Genomic DNA, 19,499 nt, shown 5'->3' with positions numbered 1-19,499 from the left:
AATTAAATAAAGCAGAGTAAGCAGGGATATTTCCTTTAGAAATGAACAATCGATGTAATAACATTTACAGTGATGGGTCGATTGGCATTGGAAACAAGTGGGAGCATCTCACCCAGATGAAAGATGCAGTCTGTTTTGTACTGTTTTGGTAAATGCAAGATTTCCAGACTCAATACTGAACTGACTGACGTCTGGGGATGGATATTTTTTGCAGTGTTGCAATCTACGGCTGGAGGGACTGGGGGGCTCTGACAGGCACAATTTACATTGAGCTCGCCCCGCGCTGCTATTTACTTTGAAACCTGATTAGTATGGGCCGTCTATTGTCACCAAAAAGAGGAAGAAACCCTGAATAGAATAGCAGAAAAAGCGGGGTAAAGGCAAAGGGGGACAAAGCTTTTACGCACGACAAATAGTCCAAAAACTGGGCGCTACGGCGAAAAGGGGACTCTGACTCAGAAATTCCCCAAAGTTTCAAAATGGTTTGTCTTAGACTCATGTCTTTATTATAAAATGAAAGGATGCCATTATTGTTTTGAAGCGAATTTAAATGTCCACACGTTGTTTCCTCTTTGGCATGCGCATTGCGGTACATCCTCGTCTATAATCGGCACAGTCTCGCTGATTACAACTTACAATTTAGTTAAAACTAGCATATAAAGGTTATAAAAATGCCGATGGGGAGAATGATTCAGAAAAGACAGTGTGTTATACAAACGGGATGTCGTGCCAGCGGCCGAAAATCTCTAAAATTAGACGGAGTAATAAGCAATATTCAATAATTACCGAGGTCCTATAGTCTCCACAATCACTGAGCTGGTGTCATATTATGTCTTAATAATGACAGTAATTCAAAATCATGTGAAGTTGCTAAGAATTTGCATGGGGATTCCGTTTTTTTGTATCAGGGTTTCTGCAGGCTTACCACCTCTCCAACTCAAAAATGTCTGGATCGCGCTGCCATCTAGCGTACATTGTACAATTACAACCTCATATTAATGCATGCACAAGTCATTAAACATGCATTTTTCAAAACGTAAAAGTTGATTTTAGAAATAAAATAAGCTCCAGTTTTGCTTCCCGTTTCCTCACGTCTTTTTTTTTTACTTTCTCAAATAAACGTGCTTTTGATGTAAAGGTTGTATAACGGAGAAAAAACTTTCGAAGAACAATAATGAATAAATATATTTCTTTAAAACCAAATATTGTTAGTCCCAAAAATGTACAAGCCATTTGGTTGCATGTGATTTAGATGGAACATAAAGTCAAATCGATGTGCGTTAATCATCTCCAAAAACAGGGTAATACACAATGTTGGAAAAGACTAATCATTCATAATACATCAACTTATTATTTAATACAAATAAACTAAGTTGTTGTATACAAAGCTTCAACCAAGCCAAGATAATAGCAGATATAAGGCAGCGTAAATATCAAGTGCCCCCTTTGGAAACGCATAGGAGGGATGGGTTGTTTTTTAAGTATTCAACAAGAGAGCTCTCTCTCCCGTCCCTGTCTCGGACACTCCACTGAAGCTTCCCTGCCATATCTCCAGCTCTGTGAAAAGGTGAAACCAATAACATTAAATCGGACAAAGATTTTTTTTTTTGTAAGTGTATCATTAAGATTTAACTCCACAGATTGGAAAAGGGCTCCGCAGGAGAAGAGGAGAGGAGAGTGAGAGGGACAGCGAATGGGAGCAGGGTATAGGGGCTCTAATACAAAGCTGGGAAACGGCGAGAGAAAAAGGAGAAAGTGGACAGCAGGACATTAAAAGAAGAAGCACCAGCGACGGCGGTAACAGAGGAGCAGCTTTCTATCTGGATAAAAGCAGCCACCGATAAGGCAAGTACAATATTCATTTCTCACTTCTCCTACGTTACACACGCAGGGCTCGGAACGCAGGGGCAAATTATCTGTGTCATGCCACATGACCGTTCACTTTAAACCATGTAGCCAAACCGGGCTGTGCCAGAGTTACAACTTTTTAATAGTGGACAGTCGCATCTTTTCTCTACATCACCGCCGATTATGAGACTCGTCCCCCCCTTTTCCAGCTGTCCTCGCTGATTTGCACATCAGATAGTAGTGACTTCAGGCTGGTTGTAGCACCGCTGGACATGGGAGCGGTTTTTTTTTTTTTTAGTGCACGTCCCGTCACCTGCAAGGCTATTTGTTGTTTGAACACATAATGAAAAGATCGATAGCAGGCTGTTTGTCTCAGCGATAGTGTCACCAGATTAAAAGGGTGAACAAGGTGACCATCCGTTGCCCATTTTCTACGCTGTTTTACAAGTGCCACTTTAGCCACAATACTAAACGCAAGTATTATAGATTGGCGCAAAAAAAGCTTATGCACCGGTAAGAACACGTTGTGTTTGAGAAAAGACTGCAGCGAGGAAGTGTACGATGACATACAATGAGATTGATTAAAGCAGCATTATTGATGTAAAGGTATTGTAATGAAAACTGATATACAGTAAATGCTGTATCAATGTAGGCCATGTTAACTTATTCCAGGAAAAACTGCACGTCAATCAGCTTTGTAAAATAACCTTACATAATAACATTTAACTTAATCCTCTCAAGGGTGCATACAGTTCATGGTAATTAATCACTTCACGTGAGCCAAGTAACATTTATTTTTCATTTCCAATACCCCAAGTATTCTATATTTTTGTTATTTTGACAGAATGCATAATCTGTCTGTTAAATTATTGAAAACGTGTTAATAATTACTTAATCACATAATTATTAAACATATCTTTCAGGTAATGGATGCATTCGCGCATTAGTAGCCGTCTTACTGTAATCCAGTGCTTTGCTATGCCACAGATAATTAGTGATCTTGGAATATTAAAATGTTATCTGACTTTTTTTTATTTTAATCCAAAATGAATAATCCACAGATTATAATCCACAGATGATGATGAAACTGTTTAAATTCCCCTCCTGTATGGTTTTGTCAAAGGGCCGTATTGGTTAAACATTTATAGGGATAGAGAACACATAACAGTTTTGCCAAATCCGTGATGATCAATAACTGATGCTCTTTTTTTACACAAATAGAGTAGGACGTTGTAAAGATTCAATACTGCTGAAACCAACAAGCAGCACAATCAGTTGGGAAAACACTGAGGTCATAAGTGCCAGCTCCCCCCAATAAAACTAAACGTGACTACATGGACGCGTTTTAGAGCATTTAAAACGGTGCAAACGAATGTAGGGATTTAGGGATGGTCGAGGGTCTGTTTATTATTGATTGTGTGTTAGCACATCAGGGTTACAAGCGCATCATATTTCTAAAGATACACCATGTGGGTTTAGAGGTGAATTTGTTTTTTCCTCTGCTCAAAACGCCTCCTGTGTGTGGCACACCAGTGTTACGTTTCTGGACGCCGGGCTAAAGGGCCACATCCTGATGCTGATCTCTGCGACTTCAACGTCTTCCTGCAAAATAAAAACGATTAAGAAACCAAAACGATTAAGTGATGGACACCTCAAGCATCGTTACACATCTCTATGTTGGGTCCTGGCTGTTTGTTTGAATAATAGACAAAATGTGTGGTAATAAGATGTAGCTTCAAACCTCCAAAAATGATTTTACACTTGTTGGACTGTGCCTCTGTGTAATAAGACGTTTGTCACTTAAATTATCTTCATGAATAATATATAGCTATTGAGTAAACACTTAGGCGGCGCTGACAATGGCATTGCACTTTAGTGGAGAATGGTAAATTGTAGAATATTTGACATTGTTTTATACATTTCCCGACCATATGAGCGCACTAACATTAGGGCAATGTGTTTTACATATGGCATTAATGCAAAACAAGATGTACTCAGTCTTACAGCATAGATGTCACATGGAAAATACATCAAGACAATACATAGGTTTAGTCCTTTGTCTAGAAAAGATATGTTTTGAGTATAATATGTTTTTGCATATGGGCGTCTGGATTATTTTCTTTGAACATGAATACAGTAACCCTGTAGTGCCATTATGATTTAAGCTGGGGCGAATTTTTTTTTATTACGCCAAAATCGTGAAATATAAAATGGCATTAAGGCCTTCGACTTGTCTGAAACAACAACAGTGATTTGACATGGTTTTATAAATGACAACCTAGTTGCTAGTGAAGTTAGTGTAACTTTTTACAACACGTTAAAAGCCTGAACGTATTAAATGGCGCAGTGTGTGTGTGTGTGTGTGTGTGTGTGTGTGTGTGTGCATATGCGTGTGCGTGTGTTGAGGAGGAGGAGGGGGGGGGGAAGGCGCTGAACACAAAACAAACACTGTCATATTTTAAAAAGTCCTGATAAAATCCAACTCCAACTCACTCTCATGGTTGAGGTCTTGTTGCTTTGTGTGGTTGTGTGTTGAAAAGGGGAGAGGTTCGTGTGTGTGTGTGTGTGTGTGTGTGAAGAGAGAAGGGGGGGGGGGGGGGGGGGGGGGGGGTTCAAATCTGATCCCCAAATTATTCCGGGGGCTCAGATTGGTGTGAATGGGACGAGAAGGTCACTTGAAATCGCTTTTTATCCGCTGGCTTTTTTTTCCTATGGATCAGCAACTTTCAATAGACATAATCTAATCGCTCTTAATGGAAAGGCTATTCGTGAGAAATAGTGGATATATCGTTGAGTTTATACAGGCTACCGACGTATTTAACAGGCAACAAGAGTTCACAAAATAGCATGGTTATTAATTATTACTGGAAACTGAAAAGTGTCTCCCCCAAACAGGGAAGGTTTACATATCAGTTCAAAACAAACTAATACACATGTCTATTCATGTGTATTTCTGGTAGATATAACTGCATTTGTGTTACAATTAACCTGTTCATTTCTATATTATCATAATAGTACGTTTTTATATTTTTCTAACTTATTTACATAAGTTATATTTTGGCCCTCAATGGACAACCCCACAGTGCGACTCATTCTAGTTTGTATGGAGATATCATTGTCTATTCCCTCATTATTTTTAATATTGCTTCGCCTCTCCAGAGATTTGAGATCCTTCAGTTTTAGACGTGATGAATGAATGTCTCTTTCCAGGATTTTTGCATCCCAGACTATAATTGAGGACAATAACTGCAATGACTTTCCCAATTAGGCTTGAGGTTGGAGTTAAGTTAGAGGGACTGTCAGTTTAAGCTATGGGCAATGGCTTTATTGCTCACTAACCATCATTTCTTTAGAGCCCATGTGCTAATTACTTTGGATGGTCCCAGAGACGGAGATTATAAATCCATTAGCACCCAAACCCTCGTGGTTCCACAGTGCAAACACTGTAATTTTGTAGTACACCAAAAAACCAAACTTTAAGTACCAGAAACTAGATGAAGGGGAACAGATTTTCAGCAGCGCGTGTAGCTACTTCTAACAGATCCACTGTGAAGGGAAGCCTTGCGTATATCAATCAGCAGCTAAACCGAAACACACACAGTAAACTAAGCAGAACAGAAAATTAACTGACAGGGGAAAAGGCCTAATTGGTGGCTGGTGGTTAAGTTTAAAACAACCTGTTTATATTACTGTGTCAACTTAATGCAGCATTGTGACCATAAATGATCAACACAACACACTTATAATACTGTGGTTTATATTTTTCTGCAAGTTCGAAAAATATTTTTTTCTCATTCCCAAGGTGCATGCGAAGTGTCCAGGGAGCGACGCAACCTAAAGGAGTAGAGTGAATTAAAATAAGAAGACATAATACCTGTTGGACTGCGTTTAATGAAGGCAATAGAAAAATCGTGACCCAAAAGGGGGTACGTGAAGGCATCACACCCTTAAAGTAATTTATTTCAGGGAAACCGGAGGGCAAAGGTGGAATTCTTGAGAAATTCAACAAGGATAAGGGAGCTTTAAGAATTCTGCACGCAGATTACCTTTCATCCCATTCTCACATTATCCGACAACACACAGTAGAAATATAGCTCAGCGACAAAAGAGCGAGATTACCCTCCGACACAGAGGAGTGCAAAACATTTTTTTTAAAGAATTATTGCGATTGTTAGGGGGGCGAACGAGGAGAGAGAGAGAGAGAGAGAGAGAGAGAGAGAGAGAGAGAGAGAGAGAGAGAGAGAGAGAGAGAGAGAGAAAGAGAGACAGAGAGACAGGGCAGGAGAGAGAAAGAGGGGGAGCGAAGAGTAATTCTCTGTGTGCTTTCAAAGGGGGAGACACAAAAAAAGATCGCCGTTCAGAAAGTGTCCTGTCATTGTGGTAGTGTTATAGTGGATGGTCAATCCAGCTTGTGGTGAGTAAATTCCCATAAAACACAATCATCTGAGCAAAGATGAGCGAGGAACTAATAGTTCTCTTTTGGTGACACACTTTGTTTACACTATTGGCTCTGATGCCTGCAATGATTACTGACACTGGGTCAGAGTTGTTGCCCCTTTTGGTTTAACTTGTTTGGTTGTTTAAGTTTTGGTTTGTAACTCCAGTAAATGAGCGGCATCACATCACCACTGCATTCTTTTTTCTTCATTTCCCCCCAAAAAACCAACACACAGCAGGGGCTTAATTAGAAATGTAGTGTAGCTGAACCATCAACAAGCTGGAGCTGAGAATGACTGAGCACACTGGTGCAGTCTCGTTTACATCAGTACAGAGAAAACAGAAAATAATTTCCCCACAAACTCTCAGAGAAGTCTGAGTGAAACACATTTATTCATTTACATTTGGCAACCTTAAAAATATTGTATGTCATAAATTATACTGTATATGGGGAATGAAGCTGCAATCAAATCTGTACTTTAATTTCAACCCATCTTCAAAACTGTGACATAGGATTTATTCATATTCTAAACTATAGCACGGATTAGCTCAAACAGCAACTTTATGTTTTAATATATCACACTTTTAAAAATAATATTTAAACCAAAAATGCCCCTGTGTCTCTCACACCCACAAACATGGACAAATCCCACTTGACATTTTGTGTATTTTCATTTGAAAGGTGTGTGTCTTGTGTTTGGGCACATGTGTGTAAAAAGACAGAGAAGTGAAGGTGGCCTGTGTTTAGTGTCCAGACCCGGCAGATTGTGACCTTATCAATGTGAAACTCTTAAGATAAATTATTCATAGCACCTGTTTGATGTCTCTGGCCAAAGAATGACAAAGGTGTAAGATTTAAGATCCATCTAAAAAACCATGAATATCAGACGCTGTGCTACCTGTCTCTTTTTTAGAGCAGAAAAGAAGGAGTTAGGCTGCATTTTAAACCACAAAAATGAACAATTTGTCTCCTCACAGGGGGTGCAGAGGAGAGCGACCAGAGAACAGCATTATATACGATAGGTAAGTGTATTCTAATCTTCATTAGCAGATATATTAAAAAAAGTAAACTAGAAAATCAATCTATCATTTTCAGTGTGCAAGGTGTGGCTTCTGTCTTAATGTCATGTGACATCACAGGTGTCCAGTATTTAAGTGTGGCTGCTTTATCCTCACTTCAATGTGAAACTTGAAGCAGAGAGTTTGACTGATTTGGTGGAGCTAACCTTGCCCTTTTGTAACTGACTTTGTGTTGTGTCTCCTTGCAGGCAGAGAGCAACAGGGCGCCCAGGAGTTCAGAAACACAGCGGGACATGTTTGGACTGACTTTAGGGTGAGATGTAATTTATGGTGAGTGCTGTTTAATAAGGACAGTGACGGTAATACCACTGCTTAGTATGAGCGTTGGGATCTCTTGATATGACAGCCGTGCACTGACAGGCTTATTGTACTTAATCATAGATGTGGTAAACATAACATTAACTTTAAATTTAGAATACAGTTTATGAGGCTGCTCTCACTGATTTGTATTGCTCAGTTCAGATTTGTTTTTTCCCCAATAAGTACATTACTGGAGTGTGTGTTTATCAAGTACTATCCCAAGCTTTTCTTCAAAAAAATGTATCCAAGCATCCTGAAACTCAAATTCTTTCTCAATGATTTGTTTTGGAAAAAGGCCATAGTATGCTTTTTGAGAAACTGGCAGCTGATCTTTTCATAGCCAGAGGTCAACATAACACACAGTATTAATAAAACAAATAATGCTAGGATGGATATTAATGATGATATATACAGATGTACTGCACAGCTTGAATTATGTGTGAGCATGCTGAAGGAGAGCAAAGGAGAGACACTCTCACAGACACTCACAGATGTTTGTGTGTTTACTTGTCTGTGCGTGTGTGTGTGTGCGTGTGTGTGTGTGATAGCAGAGTCAGTTTCCCCTCAGATGTTCCCTGTGACCTTTGACCCCACAGTTGGGGTCAAGCCCTGACAAATGAGATAGTTGAGTTCTGTCCAGAACTGCAAACATTCCACAACAATCTTCTGTCCTCCTCCTCCCCTTTCCTCATATCCGTCATTCCTCACCCCTTTACTCCTCTTAGTATGGCTCCATCACAACTTAGAGAGAGGCAGCGAAAGTTCTCACTACACACAAACATGTTTTATTGAATTTTCTGTGGAAATCTTAAAGTACACATCCTTCAAATTAAGAATAACGGAATCAGTTAAATGTAATATCCCCAACATCTGCCTTGTTTGCAGATGGAGAGAAAACCAAAAAGAGTATGATCATAACAGAAGCTGTGTTTAAGATTTGGATATTACAACCCTGCACTTTGAAAGCACACTGTGTGTGTTTGGAAAGCTTGTCAGTGATGTCAATGATGAGAAATGTTGCAGTGTGGTTTTTTACACACGTTGCTGGCTCCAGCATTTCCGGCAACATTTCTCACTCTGCCTCCCTCACACCATCCGTTCTGCTGCAATATCCACACATTTTCCCATCCTTTCACTTCTTCCCCCACCCTCCCTCCCTCCGCTCTCTGACCACTCTTGCTGCCTTTACCCTTCCTCTCTGCTGCACCACCCAACCCAATCTCAGCCTCTCCCCACCTTTGCTCTCCTCCCAGCACACTCACTCCATACCCCCCCCTCTTTTTCCTCCACCCACTATTTTCTCTGATTTTCTAACATTGCGTTCCACAGAATGCTACCACCTGTGTCTTTAGGGGGGGAAAGGGGGGTATTGGTATTCCTCTTCGGGAGGCTGGTTAAGGTAAGTGGCACCCTCTATTACAATGACATGGCAAATGATGGTTCTGCCTGTCATGTTTCTGCATTAACGTTTTGTTTTTCATGAAATGACCCCGACTTCCTAAGCATCACCACCCTCCATCAGAGCTCTAGCTACAAGTTACTGCTGTAAAAACACACACAGTCACTATCGATGAATGTCAGCAGAGCAACAACAGTGCCACAAAGGAGCCTGGAGACCAACAAAGCCGGATGGTACAGTAACACTGAGTGGATCATGCTCTTGAACTTGCTTTCATAATGATGTAATATTACTAAAAGGCAATGCAACACAGACATGATCTCAATAAAAACACATCAATCTCGATATGTTTGCGTATGTTTTTTTTTTTGTCTTCACTCCCAGTTGAATTGTGTTATCATTTGATATCGGATGCTATGTGATTCATTGGAGGGTACAGCTGCTTCACATGGATCTTGGCCTGGACAGGACTGTTTCCTCACAGGGCAGCTGATCACATGACTCAATCACATGGATAGATCTGAGCTCTAATTGGCCGTGCACTAGCGCATCACTGTAGGGAATTTGGGTGCTTGTATACAGCTTTCTGTTTTGAATAGTAAAATGATCAGTTGTGTTCTGTCTTACTTGGCAAGAGGGCAGTGAGTTCCACGTACTTCTGTGGGTCGGGGACTCCTAGACTAAGGGCTGCTGCTACAATGATGTACAATGCTAAATAATATGTTATCACTAGGATAATGCGCACAGATCTGCAATTTAACTCAAACAATGCAATGCCATAGTGAAGCTGTGCAGTTGGAATGGCAAGAAAAGAGTGGAATAAGTAGTTTCAATATATATGTACATTACTGATTTGTCTCTCTTTCTCCCTCCACCTCATGGCCCCAGTTTCTCCCTCCATTCATTCACATTCAAGTTATATCCATGCTTTAGTGACCAGTTGGCTCCTTGTATGTCCAGTGTAAATAAATAATAAAGCTCTCCTATCACTGTCATCACCATCAGCCATCAGCTTGGTGTGGTTAAAGCAGGCAGCAAGCGACAGGCAACAGGGGAAAATGTGTAGGCGTATGTGTGTATCCATGGTGCAGTTCAGCTGATTGTGTTTACGTCCCTTTCCTCCTCCTCCTGCTCTGTATGTCCACAGGCAGCTCAAGGATGTAAAGGAAGGGCTCAGAGCCACTTGATTCCCTGCCACCACCCACTGTTGCCCCAGTATTACCGGAGCGTGGATCTCTGCCCCTGTCCCCAAGAGCCTTAGTCTCGCTCTTACCCACCCGTCTTCAACCACCACGCACCCACCAACCCAACCCAACCCACCCCACCCCCAGTCCCTCCACCTCCTTGCCTTGCTCCCTGATTCAGTGTGTAAAAGCGCCCCCTGAATGATGGATTACTGTGTCACCGCAGCCTGCGAAGGATTAATTTGTTTCATTGATTTCTCTTTAGGCAGAATGCCAGCGTCTGCCGCTTCCCACCTTTTCCCCAAGACTCGCAGCTGTAATAGACGGTAATGGCCTAAGACAAATCAACCCGTTTCTTGTAAAAATAGCACCAAATAACCCTCCCCATCCTCCAGCCTGCACTCTACTCACGTTGTGAAGTGGTGGCGGTGGGGTATCAGGGAGTGTTTGATTCATTCTCATTCTCCATCTCTATCACTCTATCTGGCAATCCGTCCATACCACCGTCCCTCCTTATCCTGTGCTGAGACAGAGGAGACCATCCAGTCAGTCTAACATAGCCATAAGTCTGCCGTACTTACAGCTCCCTCTCAGGCCTCACAATGGATGGGTAATGACAGTGCTGTCTGGAGGGGGCTGTGGGAGTTGGGCCATTCTCTCCAGTAATGGAAGCAGTTACTGCCGTTCCCTATACACCTGCAGGAACAGCTAACTGTTAACCACTGTGATCTATGGCAAGGCCTTACCGTACTACTCTAAGGTTGAAGGGTTGTACTGGCATTGCTGAATTAGGGCATGTCTACACAACACATCTTTTTTCTGTCTTTGCTGTGGCGGATGAAGTTTTTCTATTGTACGTTGAGAGCTATGGAAAAGCATTTGAGTTATTGATAAACAAATCTGTACCAATGAATCAGTGTTGGTTCAGCTCCAGCACTGCAGACTGACAATCCGGCATTCCTGACATTCACTGATTTAACGCTGACATAAGATGCTGCCACATCTTTACTACCCTGTCACTGCCTTGAACGATGGGAAACCCAAACTGCCTGTAACATTAAGCACACCACTACAGGCTGACTGTCCTCGGACGCTTTCCAATCCCACAGAGATTTACGAGCGGAACCAGATCCATTAATCCATTGTTGATTTGCTGTGGATGCCCTACAGGGTTTTTGGGATCAGATATCATGCAGTGCTGAAACTCACCCCGTTGAGCAGCAAGGTAGACTGTAACACCCTGGCCGGTGTTAATAATGCTGCACAAAACATTAGGATATTAAATCTAAGTCAGAATGTTTCACTTTATGTCATTAAGTTCATGGCACGTTTGAAATTCCTGCCACCAGTCCTATCTCTCGTAACCTGGCAGATATATACACTTTTGACAGAAAACACTGTCACTAAACACTGACACTTACATTAAAAATGATGACATAAGCTGGAATGACAATCCATAGAGGGCTCAATACGAGTGAGTTAGAGCGAGTGCACAATGTGATAATGACCCAGGCTGCAGGGAAATCTCATCAGCTCCCTGCAATCAATTTAACAGTGTTTACAAAGCCATGGGCTGAGGTTTGTGCTTGGGGACCGAGTATTGTCACCTGGTGTTCCACTAGATCCCCCTGCTGAGCTGGCCTCTCCTGGGTAAACCTCTACAAAGCCCCCTCATGTCTGACACTACCAGGTCCTTCAAATACTGCTCTCAGACAGAGGATTAGGTAATCCCACCATGATACTGTCTTTTTCTCTATTTCTATCTTTTTTTTCAGCCCTATTGTCACCCTTTCTCTACTCCTGCATTCTCATACCTTACATCCTCCCTCCCTCCCTCCCTCTCTCTCTGGCCTGTTGAAGTGCTTGTTCTACTCAGGGCACATCTATCCTCGGGAGTCCTTACATTCTTAAGTGCCGCCAGAAAAGGTTAGTTGGCAGGTAATTGTCCAGCTGTGGTTTGTCTTATTTTAATTGTGGGTGCTTTAGTGCAAGCTACACTTCCTTTGATGAAGAGATTTACAGTATCTGGATTAAGGGAGAAGATGGCAGGATGGTACGAGAAAAGGGTTGACCATTTTGAAGTGTATTTGAGTTTTCTTTCATGGGATTTGAAAATGTAAACCCTACATGGATATGACATAGTATTATTACTTGAAACATATTTTTTGGCTTGTCTTCTCCCTAATTTCAAATTGTCACTTCTGTGCATCACTGGAGATGTTACATCATAGTTAAGTCACGTCAATTTATATTTATATTGCGCCAAATCATAACAGAGATTATGTCATGACACTTTTCATTTAGAGCAGGTCTAGACCATTTTTTTAAATTTTATTACCAATTCAATATGTGTTTTGTGATCCTACACATGCATAGTGGAAAAAGCAATGCTGACCTCATGGTGTTAAAATCCAAATGACAAGGTCTTCTGCCACTCTAAATCTATACTTCTCTTAGCCATCTGATCATATATAAATATATGCACGTCGATAGGAAGCTTTAGGGGGGGTTAGTGTTTGCATTGCCCCAGTCAAAGGTCATGACTAACCAATAAAATATTTCCAGAGAACCATCAATAACTCTGACATGCAGACTAATACAGTATGGGATTGTGGGTAGGGGGAGGAAGCCTGCTGTGCTTGCTCTGAGCAGAATGGATGAACAAGAGGCCAAAAGGTTATTGGACAGACTTCGGCCCCTTGCCCCTGCACCCTCTCATATGTGCATTTGATAGCGACAGAGGCAATTATGAAGGTATACTTCAGACAGGTCAAATGGGAGAGGGCAAAGTGCAGAAGCTCTAAAGCACTGGCTGGAGTCAAAGGTTAGGATGGACATAGCCCATCATAGCGTGCCGCTGGGAAAGGGGTAATGGAATCAGAGCTATAAAGACACAGACTGATGAGAAGGAAAAAAGATCATATCTTCATTCATGTGATAGTTTAACTAAATTACAGAGAATGTGGCAATATATGCTGTTCGGCTGGACTCCAGTAACTACTTGTTTGGTGTGTTTAAGTGGTGTGTGTGTTCATATACTGTATATTGTCTGACAAACCATCAGGCTTCATGGCTATTAAATATGAATAGCCCAAGGTCAGTGAAGGTCATGGCATGCATTTAGCACCAGTGACCGATGCCAAATGTAAAGGTCAAAGTGGAATTGCCTGAGTCGGAACAATACAACATTTGCTCATCCACATTTATGCATCACATTGGCAGTGATTTATGGGGGGAGATAAGCGTATGGATGGGAAGAAAACACTCTCTTTCTCCTATCCCGTCAGGCTCGGTAAATACACCACTCACTCAGATCAATCACTATGTCACAGTGAATCGCCACTGTATGCTTCCTGCTCAGATTGAAAACTGCCTTTGTCTTACACTGCCTTCTCCCTCCAGCTCTGGGGAACACACTGGCCGCATTGTAGCTATTTCACAAACTCTATACTAGCATTTCAAACAGCTATGGTACAAAAGTTGTTAGTATGTTTAAAGTCTATGCTATTGATAGATTACATACTGTATCAATTTTACACTTTAGAAGTAAAGTCCTCAATTGATCGCAAAAAAACAGAGGAGAAAATGACATGTTTTTTAACTGACAAAATTCTTTTTTAAATATTGTGTTCACCCACCAATATGTATTTCTAGGCCTTGTAGATAGTGAGGTTATTTTCTTTTCCATGCATTTGGTTTTGTGTAAGAAAAATAGAAACCTTTATGCTGTTTTTCTACTTCCAGGGCATTTAAAAGAATTCAGGTTGGAGCAGATTCTATGGTTATAAAAAACATCACTGCTGATCAAATTAAACTTCCCCTGCTCTGTCCTCTGCAGGACAACATTCCTGTGCTGCAGCCAGACGGGCTGCTCAGCATTGTACCGGAGCAGCCGCTCAGGAGGGGTCTTGACTGGGCCAGCGATTAACTCAATATCCTGGCTTTTAGTGTTTTGTAGGCCTCTTGAACATGGACATGTTACCCATGTCCCTCTGGCTCCTTAAATGTGAAAACCAGCCTGTCACTAGTGCACCACAGCCTTTGCAAACTACCCCCAAGTGGCTTAGAATCCAGCCAGCGAAAAGTCCAAAAAGAAAACGTTCTTTTGAACTGCCGGCCAAAGCGGAAACATGGTCTACTAAGCTGCTTTTTAACTTGAACCATAAAGATCAAATCCTTTCCTCCAATAGAAATACATTTGCGCTTTTCCATTATTACACATACTATGTTTTTCCATGGTAAGATCAAAGTGTGATAATGCGTGACACCATAGGTACCAGTGTATATTACCTGACACTTTCTGCTTGGTTCTCCATTAGTCTGTATTTCAGCTTGCATGCAACTTAAATATGACAAAAAAACCTTTAACACCAGAAAAACTACGGTAGCCAATGTATGGAATGTTTCTTCTCTGGAAATCATATAAATTTCATTGCAGCGACTGTAGAGGTCAGCTTTGAGGATCAGATTTTTACCATTTTAATACCAGCGATGACATTTCCCTACACTCTAGCCATTTCACCATCTATCTTTCCCACCCTCCCTGTGAGAACAACAGTACTGAAGGCAGTTTATATACAGGACAAGTTCTGTATGATCTGTCACATTCATCTCTATTTCCCCCCTCACCACAGGGCATTTGAACCACATCAGAATCTATTACCACCATGCAGATTCAGCCCCTGCTGACAATACAAATCATGATAAGATGGAGCAGTGACTCCATAAACACTCTCACTTATATATCACATCATATGAGTTGGGCTGGATAGCAGATCCCACTTGTCTCCTCTATGTGATCGTATATTTATATGGATGGACTAAAGATGTCATTACTTCTCTGTCTGTCTTTAACCTGTGCCTGTTACTACCCCATTCGAACAATAGATATAAATTGTTGTGTGCGTGTATGCGTTTGTGTTTATCTGCAGGAGCATCCATCACTTGGCAGTAGGAGTTCCAAATCAGCTGCTTGTGAGGAAAGATTTATGCTGTAATGAATCAAATCAACAGACCTTTACAGTAAAATATGATTTTATCAATAGGCCTGATCAATAGTGCATGCAAGACACAGTGTAATTATTACAGAGGTCTGTATCAATAAAACTGTCACGCATGACCTCCTGCCAAAGGCTGTGGAGCTGCGAGTCACAGACAGTCGAAGAAAGGTTTGTTTCATGGCCCTGAGATGTTTGATTACCTGTATATAAGGTCATATCTTTGATGTACAGTAACTCATCAGGACATCCTGGTTGAGATGAGAGTCACGCAAGGAAAGTTTTTACAGCAGTGACAAACAACCTAAATGTATATGATGCATTTTACTCACCAAGTAATACTACCGGGTCTGTTTAAATACATGTGTACTGTCTTCATTGCACCTCTGCAACATTACAGATTATAACTGATAGAGACGCGGATGACTGTCTTTACTCGAGAGAAAATCATTTGTCGTGAAGCAAGGCAATCCAAGAGTGGAAGAAAGACTGTCAAAAAGAGCTTTGTATTACACTGTAGTGGGAGCACTCTGCATTAACACTCAGAGACACAACAGACACACACACACACACACACACACACACACACACACTCACACACACACACACACACACACACACACACACACACACACACACATACAGTACGAGAGAGAGCGTGAGGCAGGGACCAATGAGGCAGTTTATATCGGGATTTTGTTTCACAGCCACGGCCTCCTGGGAGAGAGGGGTCTGCCAATAACACTTAAGAGACAGAGCAGGAAAAGTAAGTGCTTTTATTACAGCTCATCACTCATGTAATTTCTGGCAGCATTTGTGATTACAGATCAAGTGATTGACTAACTACACATTCGGCAGCTGAGTTATGAACCGGGTCCCTTCCATTCCAGCCCCGGCAGATTCTCCGTGTCAGCTGTAACTCATCCTCTCCCAGAGTGCTAAATCAAAGAGCACACTGCGGCCGGAAGAGTTAAATAATAACTTGAGCTTTATTGTAAATCTTTCAGAGATTAAACCTGTGCGGACGTCGTTTTGGCCCTGATGTTGTACTGCATGGGGTGAAGAGGTGGTTGGAGGGGATCAATAGAGGGCCAGATGGAGATATTGATGGATGACAGGTAAGGTGGGTGAGTATGCGTGAGTGTGTTTGTGTACGGGTGTGTCAATGTAAGGTGACGTGTGTGTGTGTGTGTGTGTGTGTGTGTGTGTGTGTGTGTGTGAGGGGTGGGATTGAATCACCCCGGGTTAGGTTAGGTAGAGAGAACAGCTCAGGGTGTTTAATCGACAGGTCTCACCTTGAATCGATTAGCAGGCGTCTCACAGGGCAAAGACGTGATACACAGAACCAACACTTTCTCACATACACCAAAACAAACCATAGGGAGTGTCAGCAACAATAGGGTGGGCTGATGGAAGATGTCTCAATGCCATCAGAATTGCATGCCTGTATGTAGTCAATGTTTAGTTTGGTAATACAAAGGCTAATCTAAGCGTCAGTTTAAAAGCATTTTTGTTTTTTAAATCATCACTCTTTTTGAGCAATTCAAAACCCTTTAAATACCTTTGTTTTGGTTCCCATATCAACATGAGTATCTTTTTTCTTTACCTTTAAACATTGGGATCAAGGTAACAAATAGCTTTGAGGTCCAGATATGTTAATGTCAAAGTGTAATGACAACTACTGTGATGAAAGCACATAATTCATAACTAATAACTAATTATTACTACATTGCTAATAGTATTAAGCAATATTAATATTACTTAGAAATAAGTTTACTTATATTTGATTATATTTCTAAATGATGTGTCAAAGCCAACATTGCCAACATGTTACATAGTGCCAAGTTATTGAAAAAAAAGGTAATTTTTGTTAAATTCAATAAAAAACCTAGAATTACTGCTTAGCGGTTGTATGCCTCTGAGAGCTAGTAAAGTTGCAATTTACATCCATGTCTGTTAAAAATATCATCACTTCATTATTTTATCCTATTAGATATTTGTGTGAATTGTCATAATTAGCATATACATACTTGAGTTATGGCAAAATACGTGTTTTGTGCCACAGTAACTTTTGACCACCAAATTCTACTCAGTTCATCCTTGAGTCCATGTTGAAGCTTTTGCCAAATTTAAAGAAATGTCCTCAAGGATGAGATATTTTTGTTTCTTCACAATAGTACAGATGTGCGGTCACAATGACCTTAACCCTTGACCACCAACATCGAATTAGTTCATCCTTATGTCCAAGTGGACCTTTGTGCCAAATTCTAAGAATGTGCCTCCAAGCATTTCCGAGATATCATGTTCATGAAAATGGGACGTTCGTAGGTAAGGACGGAAAGATGGACAACCCAAAAATCATAATGCCTCTGGCCAACGGCCTTCGCTGGCACGGAAGCATACAAAAGTGATAGGTATAGTATGTCATGAAAATGTCATAAAAAGTCATAGTATGGAATGTCGGAAAAAAGCATTATGTTGTAAAAAAAGTCATAAAAAAGTCCTACTATAGTGTTGCCATAAAAAGTATTAGTATAGTATGTCATATAAAAAGCCATAGTATAGTATGTGAGAAAAAAGTATTAGTATAGTATGTCATATAAAAAGCCATAGTATAGTAGGTGAGAAAAAAGTCTTAGTATAATATGTTGTATAAAAATCATAAAAAGTCATGGTACAGTATGTCATGAAAATGTTATAAAATAGAAAGTCATCAAAAATAAAAGTATAGTATGTCCAAAAAATCATAGTGTAGTATATAATTAAAACAATATAAAAACGTATTGTATGATATGCCATAAAAAGTCATAGAAATGTTGCATAGTATGTCATAGAAAGTAATAGAATAGTATGCTAGCAAGAAGTCATAGTATAGCACGTCATAAAAAAGACATAGTATAGCGTGACATGAAAAAAGTCATGGTATAGGATTTCATAACAAAGTAATAAAAAAGTTACAGTATGATATATCATGAAATGCCTGAAAAATTCATAACATAGTACGTCATACAAATCTCTTAAAAAGTTATAAAAAAATCACATTATAGGATGTCATAAAAAGTCATACTATCATATGTAAAATACATTTCATAGTATATTATGTCATAAAAGTGCCATACAAAAGTCAAAGTATAGTATGTTATAAAATGTCTTAAATTGTCAAAGTATAGTATGTTGTAGTAATGCCAAAAAAGCCAAAGTATAATATGTAAAAAAAATTAAAGTCATAAAGTCATAGTACAGTATGTATCATAGTATAGTATCTGACAGATGTATCATAAATTATTAAAAGAAATTACATAAAAAGTCATAGTATAGTACGTCATAAAAAGTTATCGTATAATATGTCATAAAAATGCCAGAAGAAGTAATTGTATAGTATGTCAGGTTATTGTCACAAAAATGCAGAAAAATGTCATAGTATAGTATATCATAAAGATGCCAGAAAATGTCATAGTATAGTATGCCATAAAAATGTCATAATAATTCATAGTATAGAATAGCTTATAAAGCAATATTATAATATGTCATAAAAATGCCAGAAAAAGTCACAGTATAGTATGCCATAAAAATGTCATGAAAAGTTATAGTATTGTATGTCATAAAAATGCCATAAAAAGTCATAACCCACTATATCCTAATTTAAAAAAATAAAATAAAAAGTCATCATATAGTGTGTCATGAATAGTATTAGTTGTAGTTATTGTTGTAAGTTTTTTATTTATTGTATGATTGTTGCTGTAGCAGTTGTTGTAGTGTATGTGAATATGATGTATATTCTTATGTCAACCCTCTCTTTTTTTCTCCACAGATGACTTCAGAGTTCTGGACCAAAACAGAGGACCACAGAGTTTTTTTTACTTTGTACACTTTGTCCTACATGTATAACCCCATGTTGATGACACATTTTGAATAAAAACAAATTGGTAAACTGTCTGTTTATCTGCTCAATAAACCACTCCTTATACACCTTAAAAAATCCATAGCATAGCACGTCAAAGAAAGTCCTCAAAAAGCCATAGTATAGTATTTAAAAAAAAATCATAGTTTAATATGTCAAAAAAAGTCATAAAGAAGCCTTAGTATAGTATGTAAAAAATATAAAAAGTAATTGTCAAAAAAAAGTCATGGTATAAAATGGAGAAAAAATACAATGGTATAGTATGAAGAAATAAGTAATTAAAAAAGCAAAAGTATAACATGTTGAAAAAATGATTGGTGTTGTATGACAAAAAAATTATGAAAAAGCCATAG

At 39.7% G+C, this 19,499-nt stretch overlaps 1 long non-coding RNA gene across 6 annotated transcripts; it reads left to right on the top strand.

Moving 5' to 3' along the window:
* The first annotated feature begins 1,496 nt into the window (after positions 1-1,496).
* LOC137867171 (uncharacterized) lies at positions 1,497-19,184 on the top strand. 6 transcript variants are annotated; one of them, XR_011102157.1, is made up of 4 exons: positions 1,497-1,567; positions 1,651-1,845; positions 7,264-7,308; positions 7,554-19,184. It is a non-coding gene; the product is annotated as an uncharacterized lncRNA (long non-coding RNA). The 6 variants fall into 6 exon arrangements; XR_011102156.1 differs by having other exon boundaries at positions 1,641-1,845; XR_011102160.1 differs by having other exon boundaries at positions 1,525-1,845; positions 7,554-7,618; positions 8,995-19,184.
* Positions 19,185-19,499: the final 315 nt, after the last annotated feature.

The sequence above is a fragment of the Cebidichthys violaceus genome, unplaced genomic scaffold (genome assembly GCF_023349555.1).
Source record: "Cebidichthys violaceus isolate CVI_PGR_0920_01 unplaced genomic scaffold, fCebVio1.0.p SCAF_9, whole genome shotgun sequence".
Taxonomy (NCBI): Eukaryota; Metazoa; Chordata; class Actinopteri; order Perciformes; family Stichaeidae; genus Cebidichthys; species Cebidichthys violaceus.
This window is presented reverse-complemented; position numbering and strand designations above follow the sequence as displayed.